This window comes from Coregonus clupeaformis, chromosome 3, assembly GCF_020615455.1.
Source record: "Coregonus clupeaformis isolate EN_2021a chromosome 3, ASM2061545v1, whole genome shotgun sequence".
Classification (NCBI taxonomy): domain Eukaryota; kingdom Metazoa; phylum Chordata; class Actinopteri; order Salmoniformes; family Salmonidae; genus Coregonus; species Coregonus clupeaformis.
The window spans coordinates 39,880,318-39,893,450 of NC_059194.1; positions in this window are offsets into that span (position 1 = coordinate 39,880,318).

The window sequence follows — 13,133 nt, forward strand, 5'->3', positions numbered from 1 at the left end:
TGGCTAGTTATGTGTTTAAATTGCCAGCGATAATGTTGTTGTCACTTTGCGATGTCATGTTTACGTAACCTGTATGAGAAGCTTAGCAAACGTATCAAAATAGCCTTGATTCCGATCCGGAATAGTTACAAAAACTAGCCAAAGTGGGCACGGTCCCATTAAAATGATGGGGAGTGAGAGATGGGTTAGGTTTGATGTGCAGTTTTGAGGTAACTACTGTTACCGTCCCAGTATCACTAACTGTCATACTTTACTGAGTTGTCACTGTGGCCCAAGTAAAGTAAACGGTGCATTTCACAAATTGGTGTCAAATCTGTTATGAAAGACTATAGGGTGTAATGTGGCAATTCCTGCATTTTAATTCTTATGTAATCACTATTGTCAAATGTATTATCATCTTCCTGTATGTGACATTTTCCTTGTGAAATGTACCTGATGACTCCTCTCTAACCCTGTAAGGATATGTGATGCAGAATTTAGGAATGTTAACAAGACACCAGTTGAATAGTCTTTTTTTCTCTCTGGCATTTGGCAGTTCTCCCCTAACAAATCTGGGCCCCATGAAAGGCTGCCTATAGTTCCTCAAAATAAAGGTGTAGGCCTATAACAATGCATTGTCCTGTAGGCAGGAACATACTGGTAGTCTCTACAGCCAGTTTATTTCTTCTCAACTCTCCGTGCTGAGGGTTCTCATGCAATCTGACAGTTCAGTGTGGTCTCATTTTGTGTTACCCCCTGCACAAGACAAGACAAATGAAAGTGAAATGAAAATGAGGAAAGTAAGATAAAGGAAACCAAATGGTTCAGGGTTGGAGATGGATTGAAGGGAAGGAAGGGCAGTCCACTTAGCTTGGCATACCCCTGTAGATCCAGGGCCCTGTCTTTCTTTTTCTCTTTTCCTGCTCAAATGATTCCTTTCTTTCTACACTCCCTCGGTGCTCTCCTCTTGCTCTGTTTCTCCCTCAGTCCCTCTGTTTCTTCATAAGGCCTAGAGCCTCTCTGCTCTCTCCCTGTACAGTGAGTCCTCATGTCCTCAAGAACTCCTGGAAGCTTAGGCCCTCCACAGACTAACAGAGTGGAAGAGGAGAGAGAAGCGGGAGGGAGAGAGAAGGCCCTTAAGGTCTCCAAGAGATCTACAAAATAATACAGTGCTCTCCTCCTCTCTAATGAAAGCCAGGAAGTGGGACAGCTGAAGGGATGTTTTTCTCTGAATAACAGCTTTTTCACACTTATTGTGGTGGTGATTGGAGAATTTGGAGGCTGTTGGTAAGAGATGAGTAATGGGACACACTCATTCATGTTCATTAATCCGAATTGTTTACGTGGACTGACTGGATGTTTCTTTGAAGGCCTCTGTAACTCTAAGCCTACGGCCTGGTTATTAAATTGCCCACTCATTTAATACCCTTTGGTGTCGAGTGGGGATTTATCCCAAATAATTGCTGATGCTCTCACAGCATAAAAACATGTACACACACGATTCTCCATCAGTACAGTTTGTGCTTGGAATCACCAAGGTGATACTGCCTGTCGCTAATCAATAAGAGTAGCCGACATCTTATACACACTGGTCATGTAACCTACAGACTAGTTATGTAACTTAGCCTAGTTATGTAATGTATAGCCTCATTCTTACTCACTTCAATGCCTGTGTGGTTGCTTAGTGAGGTTAACCTCGTCAACAGTGGCTTTTCTTTAGTCTATACCATTAAGATTAGATCATGAAGCATAGGCTATATAATGGATCTAATAAGGAGAGCCTGCCCTGCTTCTCCCTGAAGTCTCCTTTTATAGGAGTTGTAATAGGGCAGGGGTCTCCAACCTTTTTAACAAGAGAGCTACTTTAACAAAACCAAAAAAGATTGCACATCTGGCCCTTTATTGCGCTTCTACCGAGTGAGGAATATTCAGTCTGATGTGCTGGTGGATGTGCTGGTGGATGTGCTGGTCTAGCGATGGTTCTCTACTGCTGCTCATTTCATGGGAAAGTTTGCTCACTCATGATATAGTTCTGCCAGGTACGCTTACTTAGCAGTTAACATTTAATTAAGAAGATTTTGGAGAAAGTATTTCTGTCAGCCCACAAGCCGGTTTTCACATCAACTGGCGACACACGGAGTGATAGACAAACACGCGCACCACAAAGACAAATGGGCAATATTTCTGGAAATTAATTGGTAGGTATTGTGTTAGGTTTGGCTGTTTACGCCAATAGTGGCTAACCAGGGGTGGGATAATGTTGATTTAGATAGTAGCTGGGAGCTTGCAGTGTCTGATACTTGTGAGATTTGTTTGACAGTATTGCGGGTAGAACATGTCAAAATTGCTTTTATTTCAGAATTGTTTGACGAGCTACGTTAGCTCACGATCGACCTGTTGGAGACCCCTGTAACAGAGTGTTTGCTTTGGCGCCCACAGCAAAGAGCCTACTTGTTTTCCTGGGCTGAACCCTCCGTCGCCGCCTCTGCAGCTCTGCTTTACAGTCTGCAGGGATTGAAAAGTTGTTTTGACGGCTGAGGACCTGGCAGCAGAACAGTGGTGGTTTGACACTACATATAATCCTTTATGATACGAGTCTGGCACCTACAGGTTAAAATATGGTATGCAATCTAAGTTTGAGGTAGCTGCAGTGTTTGCAGAGTGATGAATTGGGCAGATTCAGGTGGAAAGAATGTGCCTTGCTGATTAAGTTTGTCTCTCAATGACGCTGTAAATGTTGGCTGGAAGTGGAACCTCCTTGGGTAAAGTTATAGGGCTATGCTTTTGGTAGTGTTGGAGGGGGGCTTCAGTGAGGGAGAGGCCATTGTCACAAGACGTGTCACATTTAACTTAGGCCTGAGTGTTAGCCACATAATGACATTCTTTAGGTTCTCAAAAACCTTTTAAGGACTTTGGTTCAGGTCAAGGGTGGAGTTGATGGGTTTATGCATTAATGTTTACCCTGGTTGCAGTTGTCATTAATGTATTTTGCCAAAATGAATTATGAACTTAACATGGCTTTCGAGGCCTATATTCCTACTGGATTATGAGCTGTAATGGCTATTTTCAGTTTCCTACCTCTCACACTGAGTGATTTTCTCCACTCACAGCTTTCCAGAATAAGGTCAGTGAAAACATTTGATAGAGAACTTTTATGCATCATGGATCTTCATAGATATACAAGGGCCTCCCCTTCTTCTTTTTTTGTAAACTGGGGATGTAGCTAATGTTTTTCTTGCTTGTGTGGACAACAGGTTGGTTTCAGTAGGTTACAGATCCAGCCTTGGGCTACGTCTAATGGGTGTGTCTCATGCTGACTGACATCTGGGACTACGGGCTAGAGAACATTTGCTGGAAGCGGGGGCCTAGCTCTAATGGTTTTATCTTACTGTGAGGTATGGCCTATCCACATTCTCTCAGTCACCGTGGCTGTTTCAGACAGTAGGATACTGACCCCTGGGCTCTGCTAAAAGCATTCTCATCCACGGCGGTGTCACTTCCTGGCTTTGAAGTAGATGTTGCCAAAACACCGGGGAGATGAAAGGGGGGGTTGGCAAAGAGTATCCGTGTATCTCTGTTCTCTGGATGTGCAGGTGTTGTTTCATCTATGCATGACTGAGACCATGGGGCCTTTCCGAGTGAAGGCAGACTTTCTGGTAAACGTATGTTAGAGGGGGTCTCGCTAATCAAGAAGACCAGCTGGCTCTTATGACTGCTCCAAGCAGACCATTGGACTGACCGAGGCGACCCTGGTGTGTCCGTCATAATGTAGACCTGTCTCCTGTGTGTCTTGGAAAAGTCACCTTCAACAAACAGAGGATAGGCTAGGTCCTCGTTTAACCTTAGCCAGGCGACCCTGCATGCCATGATAACATCCTCTCAAACCGAAGACATTACAGGATCAAGGTGGAATGTTATTTTCTCCCCTCCACCTCTTCAACACTCGTCTAATTTTTTTTAAAATGTGTTGTTATGAAAGCTGGAGCAGGAGCATCATCCATTCCACAGTAGGGCCCAGGCGACTTTTTCTCTATCCCATTGTGAATGGCCTCACGCAGCGCCCTATCTGCTGTGGTGAGCGAGAAGGACCATGTAAATAATTCAGAGCCCTGCCATGCATGCCTCTCTGGGGCTGGGATCACTGAGGAGTCTCCTAGCAAGGCAGCCTGTGCTTTGATGTGGGCTTCTGGTGTGAATACTAGCCTATATATGCGACACAGTGAGTCAAGGGACTGGGGGAGGAGGGGGCGATTCTGATAGATACATCTTAGAATGATTACAACTGATAGAACGCTCCTTAAGGAATGTTCTATGAAGAGTGTTCCAGGTTCTTTCTGACCACTGTGGTGAACATTTTTTAACATTTTAGTCATTTAGCAGATGCTCTTATCCAGAGCGACTTACAGTTAGTTAGTGCATACATTATTTAATTTTTTCATACTGGCCCCCCGTGGGATTTGAACCCACAACCCTGGCGTTGCAAACGCCATGCTCTACCAACTGAGCTACACGGGGGGTGAACCCCAGTTGATAAGGAGATGGTATACTTGTAGATATAGTATGATTTGTACAGTTAAATGGCTTGTGCACTATTCCTTTCCCATGGCTTTCTAGAGGAGTTATTCATTTCAGGGTAAATATAATTTCATAAGATGACTCCACCCCAGAGAACCATGCATGCCAGCAACTATATATACACAACAATTTCAACGATTTTACTGAGTTACAGTTCATATAAGGAAATCAGTCAATTTAAATACTTGCATTAGGCCCTAATCTATGGATTTCACATGACCGGGCAGGGGCTCAGCCATGGGTGGGCCTGGAAAGGGAATAGGCCCACCCACTGGCAAATCAGAATTAGTTTTTCCCCACAAAAGGGATGTATTACAGACAGAAATACTCCTCGGTTTCATCAGCTGCCCGGGTGGCTGGTCTCAGACCATCCTGCAGGTTAAGATGCCGGATGTGGAGGTCCTGGGCTGGCGTGGTCTGTGGTTGTGAGGCCGGTTGGACATACTGCCAAATTCTCTAAAATCATATTGGAGGCGGCTTATGGTAGAGAAATAAAAATTAAATTCTCTGGCAACAGCTCTGGTGGACATTCCTGCAGTCAGCATGCCAATTGCATGCTCCCTCAAAACCTGAGACATCTGTGGCATTGTGATGTATGACAAAACTGCACATTTTATAGTAGCCTTTTATTGTCACCAGCACATGGTGCACCTGTGTAATGATCATGCTGTTGAATCAGCTTCTTGATATGCCACACCAGTCAGGTGGATGGATTATCTGGGCAAAGGAGAAATACTCAAGAACAGGGATGTAAACAAATTTGTGCACAAAATTTGAGAGAAAGAAGGTTTTTGTGCGTATGGAGCATTTCTGGGATCTTTTATTTCAGCTCATGAAACATGTTACCAACACTTTACGTGTTGTGTTTATATTTTTGTTCAGTATAAATAGTCTCCTGCCAGAACTTTAAAGAAAGCAATATAAACTAATACAATTCTAGGAGTATTACTCCATCTTTTCACTGGAAATATTTATTTGATTCCTTAAGGATTTTATTTTCCGCCCATTGCAGAGGCATCTGGAATTGGCCCACTAACATCAAAGTGAATCCAATAATTTATTAATTGTTCTGCGTTGACACGTTCCGTTTCTATTTCTAATGCAAGAAAGCAATACTGCTGCTTGGGCTGTAGAAAATCCTGCTTAGCCTAGCCAAAATGTGGGCCCAGATTTAAAGAGGGCCGTGGTAGCTAGCTACACATCGACGCTTGAGATGTGTTGAATGGAAGGATAAGGAAAGTAAAACAAAAACTCCATCTTCCACCCAACCCCATTGTAAAGAAATCCATCTATTTTCCTATTCCCACATTTCGCTGTCTGAGCGTTGTTTTGCCTCTTAAAGTTATCTAAAAGGATTACCTCCGCAAGAGCATTGGCAGTCTAATTCAATGGGACCTCTGAAATGGGGTGAAAGGGAAACCACGGCATTGTCTTGCCTCTCGCCGGCCGGCGCTGCTGAGATTTTTCTTTTTGTCCTCTGCTCTTCTCTCTCTGGCGTTGAACGTTTTCACAGTCCGCAGTCTGTCTCAAAACAGCTGCACTGTCACCATACCCATAGAAATACAATTACAAGAACAGGAAACGCCTGGACCACGTCAATGTGATGGGATGGAACAGATGGGTACACTTGATTCCTGTTCTAATAATTATATTTCTATGCCATGATCCCTGACTCTGGATCCTTCTTTGACTGGAACACTCATGGGTAGAACACTCAATGCCCGTTCTAGTAACTCTATTTCTATGTCTGGATGTCCCTTCCCTGGATCCTTGGGACAGGAAGCTGGCCCTCTCTTCATTGAGAACAGACCTCGCCCAGACCAGGCTCATCCTGGTGGTGCCTTCTCTGGCCCCTTTCTCTTCCTTTCCTGTTAGTGGATCTCTGGGATGTCTCTCTGTTCCTGAGGGCACTTCCCTCCCGACCAGCACTCTTGAGCTTGGAGCACCGCTGATTAAGGGAAGCAGGCAGCCCTCTAATGGCGCTATCAGAGCCTGTGTCTGTCTTGGTGGTGCACAATTACTCTCTCCCCCCTTCCTCACCCTTCTCACCCCAGCCCCTGTCGTTAAAAGCAATCCCCACCACCCGTCTTTCTGAGGCTGAGGATGGAGCAGGACGACACCCCCCCCCCCCCCCAGCAGAGGGGCCGTTCACATAGACTGTCTTTGTGAATGGAGAGGCCTCCCTGACAAGCTCAGCCCTGGTCAGAGACAGCAGGCCTCCCACCCTCCTCTACTGCAGGAACAGAGAGAAGCCAGCCAGCCTGGGTCCCACAGCGAGCTCCACAACGGGGCTCGCTCTGATGATGAACTCCAGAACTTGAAGGCTTTTTGTTTGGGTCTATGCTCTTCTGAAATACTGTTGGGGGTGTTCGAACAGTCTGTCATTATTCTGTACTGTTGAAGCTCAGTTGCACTGATGTCCACAAACTAAAGGACAAAGCCAAATGTTGCATAATGTGGCAGAGGGCTTGAGAAGAAAAAACGCTCACTCTTCTTACTCCACAGGTCTAGACTAGCTCTCCTACTGATGTGATGTAACAACGAAACAACGACATCACAGTTCTTGAAACATACCATGAAAAATTTAAACGGAGAGGAAGCCGTTTCACATTCTCAGAAATGTCACAGAAATCCTGTAAGGAGTGGCTGTGGTTGCTTTCCAAATGGTGTATAGTACACTGGGCCTTTGTCAAAAGTAGTGCACTATATAGGGAATAGGGTCGCCATTTGGAACACAATGTTTTTAAAAAGTAATTTAAATCGTGGTTGCTCTGCCCCACATTCCCCTCCCTGAGGACCATGAATTATTTACTGCTTATCAAAATTCTAAGCTGAGACCGGAGAGGCCTTGGTCGGACCTCACCTGATGAGAATGTTTCTGATTGTGAGGCACAGCAGACCTCTTCTCACAGTCAATGACCGTGGACACACACTCTCACTCACTCTCTCTCTTCTATAGTCTCAAGGAGGGGTAACTTAATGATACCCTAGTGAAGGCGAGCCGGCCGACAAGCCAGCTGGGTGATATAACACACAGCAACACGGAGGGGTCAGTGACACTGCGTAGTTAATACGGTACTGCAATGCTGCAGCCCCCCCCACTGGCACCAGAACAATGCAGGACAATAAGGTAGCCATAACAGCTTGTGCATGTTTTGGGTTGTGTACTGTATGCATGTACTCAGAAGCAGCTTGGGTGCTGGACTGTTAGTATGCTGGTCAGGTTGTGTTACAGCATTACACATGATAACCTCCTGTAGCTCAGTTGGTAGAGCATGGCGCTTGCAACGCCAGGGTTGAGGGTTCGGTTCCCGCGGGGGCCAGTATGAAAAACGTATGCACTCACTAACCGTAAGTCGCTCTGGATAATAGCGTCTGCTAAATGACTAACATGTAACCTAGTAAGTCTGTTACGTAAGTGGCATTGTATTCCTTCCGCCCGGTCTTCCAACATCTCATTATGGTGCGTGCTGCAATATAGTGTTATGTGGCTTCCCCCTGCTGAGACGTTACTGAGGACCTGCCAACGGGTCGACCAGCAGTGACAGCCCGGTGGGCCAAATCTGGCCTAGCCCGTATGTGTGTTGCAGGCCTAGCCCGTGTCTGTGCTGGTAGAGATGGGCAGCTGGCAGCTCAGTCAACGGGCCTTAAGGTCTATTAGGGAGGATAATCCTCTAGGGAGAGTCCAGTCCAGCAGTGGTGAGAGGACAACAGTCAATCTATCCATCACTATGTACCCCTCTCTCTCTCTCTCTCTCTCTCTCTCTCTCTCTCTCTCTCTCTCTCTCTCTCTCTCTCTCTCTCTCTCTCTCTCTCTCTCTCTCTCTCTCTCTCTCTCTCTCTCTCTCTCTCTCTCTCTCTCTCTCTCTCTCTCTCTCTCTCTCTCTCTCTCTCTCTCTCTCTCTCTCTCTCTAATGTATTCATCTATACCCCCCACCAACACCCTCCTCGCTCCTTCCCTCAGTGCAGCCAAACGTTCTCTCTAACACATGGCAACCATCTGCTTTCCAGATTACACTCCTTTCCACTACAAGGAAAGCCAGCCTGCAGAACGACAAGGCAAGACAACGCCATCTCAAGTTTTTCCCAACCGTTACAGCAAACAACGTAGTTATGTGTCTTCCCCTTTGCAATGGCATGTTGCGGTGGTGGGAGAATGCAACTCGATGCGGTGAACTCCTTATCTTAGGGAAGCGTTCAACTCTTCAAAGAATGGAGGTTTATGCGAACTACTGTTCGTCATAGCTAAAATGCAATGTTTTGGTAAGAAGTGTGCAATTGTTTCAATTGACATTTATAACTTGTAATAACCTGATGTTATGTTTTTATAGCCGTCTTGTAATTTTTTTTGGTTGATGAAATATTTGTCCTCAGGGGACCATTTGCAAACGTAGACACTGGTCTCAATGAGGCTCCCCTTAATAAATACAAGTAAATGAGTCGGTTAATGAGATGGATGCATGTTCACATTTAGTGATTGACACTCTCCTAGGAATTGCCGTGAGATGTTTTCCATGTAGTTCTACCCATGCCCTCTCTTTGGCACCCCTGCATTGTTTCACACACAGGCCCCCACCTTCCTGTCGCTGTGTCTACACCCACCCCCCCTACCACCACCCTATTTCCTCTGGCTGGGAGCCTGCGGGCTCAGCACTTCAAAGAGGGAGGCTCTGCAGCGCTCAAGATAACATGCTATACCACTGAGCCCCCCCAGGCAGGCTTGAGGTTTGTCTCCTTTGGTCTTCGTCATCTAGCGGGAAAGTCTGACTCGTCCCCGTTCTTTCCCCTTTTTACTAACTCTGCTCTTCCCTTCGTTAGTAAAATTTTCCCTCCCCCCTTTTGGTAACATTAGTGTTCCATTGTTTCCAGCTGCCTACAGCCCAGGTTGTAAGGCACGTGTGTCCCAGCTGTTTGTCTGCAGTGACGGTTCCCCTCGGCTGGCTGGCAGTCACTCCACACACCGTTAACTCTGTTCGAGAGGAACCAGGGGATGAGAAGCCAGTTGGTCTCATTGGCAGGAGTAGTGCTGTGTCCTTTTGGTTTCCCCACAATGGGGGATCCTATGCTAGCAGTGTCTGTCTTATCTCGGCGCTGCTCGCAAACCTGTTCTGTGAAGATTACCTCATGCCATTGTCTATATACCCACCCCTTTGCATTCAGACTCAGAGGCTCACACTCCAACACGTTTGCCTTCTACAGCTGCCGAATGGTCCGTTTCAGCTTATTGGACAAGAAAACGAAACAAAATGATTAATAGTTGCAGCGTTCAATTTGGCACAGTCACATGGTATAGGTATCAATCTGAGCCTGTTGTAAGTAGCCCATGTTTTGGATATTTGGTTTCCTCTTAATTCATTTGCATCAGAAGGATGGACAAACAGAGCTCCAACAGATGAGGCCTGTTGCCATATCATCACTGTTGCCATGGTAGCAGGTTCTTCTTGCCTCTCAATTTCCCCCATAATTTCCTCTGGGATATAGCACCTTGTGTCACGGCTGCATTCTTTTCAACACACTTTGTATTCCACAGGCACCCCTGTAAACAAATCATTATCTGTGTAGACTAGCATGGCTTTGCCCAACTAATTACATCAAGTATTGGTCCCAAATGGCACACTATTCCCTATATTGTGCATATGGGGCTCTGGTTAATAGTAGTGCACTATAAAGGGAATAGGGTGCCATTTGGGACGCAAGCCATCCAGCTCTAACAAGCCAGCTAGTTCATAGAGAAGAGGACCTACTACACAGGCTGCGTCCCAAATGGCACCATGCACTATTTTTGATCAGAGCCCCATGTGAATAGGGAATAAGGTGCCATTTGGGACGGACACAAAGTGAATAATGTGGTTGTTGGGGCTAGAGTCTTCTTCCTCACTATTCTGGCTAGTGTGTGTGTGTGTGTGTCAATTTAACTAGTTCCCATTGACTAAGGTTAGGACAATAGTGCTGTGTAGCCTAAATGGTTTGACATTTTGACAAGCAAAACAAAACCATAAACGTAGAGTTGTTGGATACCAGTGTACACACACAAACCTGTATTGTTTATGAATGTAAGGCCTACCAATGAATCCTTTGTTGGATCCACCTCTCGTTTGAATAAATCAACTTCCTCCTGTTAATTCTGGTCTACAGCCCACCTTTGTCTTTGCTTCCCGTTCTTAAGTTCAGTTTTTTTCTCGTTTTACTTTCAGTTTTGTACACCAGCTGAAAATACAATATTTTGGGTTATTGAAAATATATTTCACAGCGTTTTAGATAGGGTTGGGGCGGTATCCAGATTTTCATATCGTCGGGCGGCAGGTAGCTTAGTGGGTAAGAGCGTTGTGCCAGTAACCGAAAGGTCGCTGGTTCTAATCCCCGAGCCGACTAGGTGAAAAATCTGTCGATGTGCCCTTAAGCAAGGCACTTAACCCTAATTGCTCCTGTAAGTCGCTCTGGATAACAGCGTCTGCTAAATGACTAAAATGTAAATGTAAAATGTCATACCGTCATTCTCTCATCCCCATTACGTTTTATTACCGGCTTAGTACAGAAGAGGGCGCCAAAAAGCCCATTGATTGTCTATTACTAGAATGCTAGCAAAATGTAACACGAGTGCAAACACAAACGTATTGCAAAGACCGGCAATCCAGTTCATAAAGTTATACATATACTGAACAAAAATATAAATGCAATAATTTCAACGACTTGAACTGAGTTACAGTTCATATAAGGAAATCAGTCAATTGAAATAAATTATTTTGGCCCTAATCTATAGATTTCACATGACTGGGCACATTCATTTCTCTGGCAACAGCTCTGGTGGAAATTCCTGCAGTCAGCATGCCAATTGCACGGTCCCTCAACTTGAGACATCTGTGGCATTGTGTTGTGTGACAAAACTGCACATTTTAGTGGCCTTTTATTGTCCCCAGCACAAGGTGCACCTGTGTAATGATCATGCTGTTTAATCAGCTTCTTGATATGCCACACCAGTCAGGTGGATGGATTATCTTGGCAAAGGATAAATGCTCACTAACAGGGATGTAAACAAATTTGTGCACAACATAAGCTTTTTGTGTGTATGGAATTTTTCTGATCTCTTTTATTTCAGCTCATGAAACATGGGACCAACACTTTTACATGTTGCGTTGACATTTTTGTCTGGAGTCGCTAGGGCAACGGGCCTGCCTGCTCTGCCGAGACAGAGATGAGAAAAAAATGCTAGGAAATCAAAACATAACTAATCCAACAGGCTTTGACTTCTCAAACGCAACAGAAAGTTAACACAATATGATGACCCGTCACCTTATTAATTCGGCCACTTACTTAAATAACTAGCAAATTAAACTTAGTGGTCGCGTTAATGCAGAATTCTTCGTTTTTCACTCAGGGAAAAAAAACGGCATACGAAATGTCTTGCATTTTGTAAACGCAGATCTGAAATGCTTCTTATTGTAAATTCTGCTCGGTATCAGACAAGTCTTGTGCTTCAGTGTAGCTGGCTACATTCTTTCTATGATAAACATTAGAAATATGATGGACATGCATAAAAAAATACATAAAAAGACGTTGGTTTTTCATTGTAAACTCATTTAGGCCTACTTGTGTGGCTGTCAGCCAAATAGCGTTGCACTTCTGTTGTCATCTGATGAAAATAAAGCTATTTTCTGCCGAATGTGTTGTATTTTCTGTGAAGGAAAACCATAGTTGCACGTACCTGATCACTCTATTGAAGCAAAGAAACCCTGACTTTCATTGTACAACGCGACCCTGTCACAGCTGGACTCACCTGCTCCTGCTTACTCCTGTTGTACTATTTACAAACTAACAGGTGACTGGCTCAAGTTAACTGTTCTGGGGAACTATGGTATGCTTCATAATGTAAAATAATGTGACCGGTAAAATGAACGCAATCTGCTTTAGCTCCTAACATATTGCACATGTTGACTGCATGTATTTACTTAAAAAGTAGCTACAAATATGAACATTTTATTGAAAACCTTCAAAGAAATAGTTTAAACGGTATTGAAAAACCAGCCCATGGCTATTTCCAAATACCCCGGTATACGGTATACTTCCCAAGCCTAGTTTTAGATGGTACAATGATTCTCTACACTACTCATTGCTTGTTTTGTCACACAAACTGAAATTAGGCAAACCACTAGAATTGGCAGAGCGATTTCTGCCTCTTGTACATTTTTTAAAAGTCCAGGTAGCAGATAATGCAATTTTTTTGTCGTAGGTGCTGTATATTACCTTTTACAATATTATAACAATTGATTTGAGTTTTTTTAATTTGGGAATGTTTTCTTGGGTTAAGTTACTATTCTATGTGTTTCTGGCATTGAGAAATAAGTGCTACGCTGCCTTTTTAAGTAGTGTTATACCTCACCTCTTGTACTACTTCAAAAGCAGGCATATGTTTAGAACCCTGTCTCTGTAGTTTGTTCTCTTGTGAATATACATTGATGTACACTCACTTGTAGAGTCATACCATTCATTGCTTGTGAATTGACATTGAAGCACACTCGCTAGTCTCAGGCCACCCACTGTTCAGGATCTCCCTTAGATCACAGCATCACAGAGCCTCAGCC